Below are 4,424 nucleotides of genomic sequence, written 5' to 3'. Positions count from 1 at the left end.
TTTGTTGTTTTATTTTGAAACTACTTAATTAATAAGAGGCAGCGGTTAATAAATAATTATTCATGTTTTTTTTTCCTCAGAACTGATTTTTATAATAATTTTCAACAAAATTTTTAATTTAATTTTAATTAATTAATGTTTAACGTAAATGTTTTGAGTAGTACATTTATGTAGACATGAAAAATAAACAAAATTTATTAAAGAAACTGCAGTAACAGTAAAATGAAGAATGTTAATGGGTGCGAAATCGCATGAACTTTTTTATAATAAAGTCTATATTATGTATATAAATACACTGGTCTATGTTTCATTACAAAATACCGATTAGTTTAGATTTTATACACATTTAAGTTCCCATAAATACGAGGGTTGCACTAAAAGTATCGGGAATGGAATTTTTTCACTGTTCCTGTCATATTAAAATCTTTTCAATTGAAAACTCCTTGGTTTTAAAAATCGAATATCATTTATTTATTTAAAAAAAGATTCTCGGTCTTATCACAAGGTCTTTTCAAACTTGTTTAGTCGTTGAGAAAATGGAATTGACTCGAGAAAACTCTAGAGCGATGATTTATTATGACTGACTTTCGAAAAGGTTTAACACAAAAACATTATGTTGACCGGATGATTTCTGCATTTGGTGATGAAGCCCCATCCAAAACTACAATTTATTGCTGAATTTCAACGTGGACGTGTCAAGCTCAGTGATGATCCCCGTCAAGGTCGTACAAAAACTGCAGTCACCAAAGAAAACGTTGATGCTGTGCGTAAGCTGATTGAGGAAGATCGACATGTGACATACCGCGAAATTCAGGCAACTTTAGACATTAGCATGAGTCAAATACAAATAATCTTGCATGAACAATTAGGTAAATTTATTTAATTAGGCGTTACTTTGCGGAAATCCATAATTATACAAATGTCATTCAACAATGTAAACATGTTATTTTTGTGTTTTATTATTTCTAATTGCTCTAACACATTTAAGCGAAATCGTTTTTCACATGTATGTAAAATATTAAAATTATTATTGTTTCCGAGTGAGTGACCTGTATCAATTAAATGTTTCGCGAAGTGTGATTTTTCGGGATGATTATTCCTAAATACGGCAATATGTTCCTTTAATCTAATTTCGAAATTTCGACCTGTTTGACTTATATATACCCCGTTACAAGTGTCACAACTTAGTTTATAAACGCCGGATTTTTCGGAATTATTTGATCGATCTTTGCCATTACATATTCGACTGACATTGTGATTCGTTCGGAAGGACACATTAATATTGTTTTTCCTAAATATTTTAGCAATTTTATCCGATATTGGACCAATATATGTCAAACTACCCACATATTTGGTATTTGATTGTGGTGGGACGGGATAAAGTTCTGAATTTATTAGATGTTTTTGTTTATTTTTAATTAATTTGTTCACTAACTGGTTTGTATAGCCGTTGGAAACCGCGATTTGGTATATTATATTAAGTTCTTTCGCGAAGCTGTCACGGGACAGTGGGACTGACATTAATCTGTGAACATAGCAGCGGAAGGCCGCTAGTTTATGTTGTACGGGGTGGCAAGATGACGCGGGAATAGCAATATCTATATATGACGGCTTTCTATAGATTTGGAATTCCAATTTATTATTTACTCTTGTTAATGTTAACTCCAAAAAATTTAAAGATTGGTTTGATTCGAATTCCAATTTAAACTTTATTTTTGGGTGGATCTTATTAATTTTATTAATGAATAGATCGATTTGACGTTCGTTTCCGAACGTACGTACCTTACATGGGATTAGTAAGGGGCCAATCATAAAATACTTTTACACGAATTTCATGATTTTTGATCCCTCCCCATCACTGTCACAATTGTGACAAACGAGGGGCACCTAAGCCATACCATATTAAAATTGTAGTACATTGAATCCATACAGTTTGATTGGTAACGTATTGTAAAATTAATGTATGGTTTTTAACAAACAATTAACTTCTTTATTATTTTAGAAGAAGAAGAAATCAAATGATTTTGGTGGATAATATCAGACAAGGGCACGAAATTGTAAACTATGAAAATTATGTTTTATTTGTATCGTTATTGATTATAAGATATACTTACCTAAAGACATATATACCTACTAGCAGAGGTGGGCGTTATGACACACAACACATTATATATTACAATATATTTTTACAACAGTATAATACATTATAAAATTTGCCACTAGACTGTTATAATATAATTATATAAATGATTTCCGTACTATTAAAATTCGTTTGAAATTTGATTACAGCGCCATCTATGTACACGAGCGGAAAGTGGTGCGTTTATTTTATAAAATTAAAATTTTGTAAATTTAATGTTTTTTAACAGATGGCCCTTTTTCTAATTCGCTTTAGTAAGTGCTTAGTATTCAAAGTAATGTGAACACTTCGCATATCACAATAAAAGCTATTTTTACTTGCGACGAACAACTATAAAATTATAACATTGTTGTTTTAGATTGAAAAGCATTGTAAACACTCTTGCTATAACCATTAGAGCTATTTCTACTTGCGATAAGACGAAGATAAATAACATTTTGGATAAAACAACACTTTCATTAAATTTCCAATGAGAATCATTATTTGCGAGTTTTTAAATTGACAAACTGCTAGTTGTGATTTGAAAATTATTATTATCATTTTGAAGTAAAACGTTTGTGAAAACTATAGTATGAATAGTAAATTAAATGGATATGTGTAGTTAGTATATAATATTGAGTCTTGGGTTATTATTTAATAGTTTCTGGAACTTATTAGTCGTTAAGATTGTTCTGTGTAGGTAAACAGGTAAAAAAAGCTTTCTAAAAAGCACATCACTAAAATACCAGCTACCTAGTACTTAGTGTTAAAGTAATTATTCCTCTTCAAATATGTAATATTATAACACTAAATAACTTCAAACCGCAACAACAACTATCAGCGTAAATAATTTCGGTTAAAATTTATAACATCTAATGTATATTATAACAGTTTACACAACAAAAGTTAGAAAAATATAACACAACACTATAATTCATTGAAAAATTATAACAGTTTAACCCACCTCTGCCTATTAGTAGACAAGAAGTTTGGAATAACAATTCGATGCGAATGCGAACAGAGATCGGACCAGGAATGGTGAATATGCCTTGCACACGCAGATGTAATAATAATGACAATGTTTTTTGGATCACTTTAAACAAAATCGGTGTTAGTTTGTTGAAAACAACGTTCACGGCTTACAAAATAGAGCACTGGTTGGAATTCCGACGCCGCAACTCATTTAGACCACTGCGAGCAAGCGAGATGACCAGTCACAGAGCATGTCTAGTAGTATACCAGTCGATAATCTGTTTGACTAAATTTTGTGTGTCATTTTCAACCTGTAAATAAATTCTATCTTTACAGTACTTATATATAAAAATTAAATTTCTGACCAAATTATTGAGCGATGCGGACTCCAACCCGCCAATTCTCGGGTTCCGTCCGAGCACTCCTAAAAGCTGAGCCAATCGTTTGAGTTGCATCGATGGTAAATTTTGGTGTCTTGGTCAACTCTCAAGTTGTGGCTCCATCTACAGGATCTACTTTACAGTTGATAACCGGCTCAACCCAATATTCGCATATTAGAAAATTGATTGAGATGTCGCCCTTTCAAATCTAAACAATTTGTTATATTTAAAGTGATTGCCCTCACTTCTGAGATTAATTATAGGTACATTTATTAAATTTGTAACCAAAATTCTTCTGGTTCTGTCCGAGCGCTCTTTACAACTGAGCTAACCGTTCGAGTACCTACGAATGGAACGTAAATTTTGGTATATCTTGTTCAACTCTCTCATTAAGCCTTTTAGTAGATATTTTTGTTTTTAGAGCATGTCTGGGACAAGCTTGGAAGACGAACTAAGAAAAGAAATCCTGCCACGCTAGTATGAGAGAACTTAACACTAAAAAGTATAAAAATAATTGCGTATTTTTATACAATTAATCTAATTCTAGTTACGATTATTGTAATTTTTGGAGTCGGTGTCATCCAAGATAGGTTTGTAACTACATAGTTAAAGGTGAGATGTGCTTGAGTTGTGAGGAGGCGAGAGCGAGTCGCGGCGGAAGGACACCGAAAATGACAATAATCGTATTGTTTTGAAATAAGATTTTGCAGTCGGTTGTTTTATTGTTAATTTTTTTTTCTTTTTACCTTAATTTGGTTGATTTTCTAAACTGATCAATAATTTTCTCGACCATTGTAACTTGACATAAATAAATAGTAAGTAAAAATAAAATTAATTAACTTAATTCTCACATATCTGTAATATTTTGTTTTATACACACTTTCTTTTGTGTTCCGTTAAATTTGTCCAAGAGTGTATTTATAACATAAGCACATTGTCGACGTAGGCTTCCT

The 4,424-nt window shown here is 31.5% G+C and overlaps 1 protein-coding gene across 1 annotated transcript in view; it reads right to left on the bottom strand.

Moving 5' to 3' along the window:
* LOC126972240 (transmembrane protein 127-like) overlaps positions 1 to 4,424 on the bottom strand; it is a 551,958-nt gene that overhangs the window by 96,743 nt on the left and 450,791 nt on the right. The window lies entirely within an intron of this gene.

The sequence above is a fragment of the Leptidea sinapis genome, chromosome 25 (assembly GCF_905404315.1).
Source record: "Leptidea sinapis chromosome 25, ilLepSina1.1, whole genome shotgun sequence".
Classification (NCBI taxonomy): domain Eukaryota; kingdom Metazoa; phylum Arthropoda; class Insecta; order Lepidoptera; family Pieridae; genus Leptidea; species Leptidea sinapis.
Note: the sequence above shows the minus strand (reverse complement) of the source record. Positions and strands in the feature narration are given on the sequence as shown.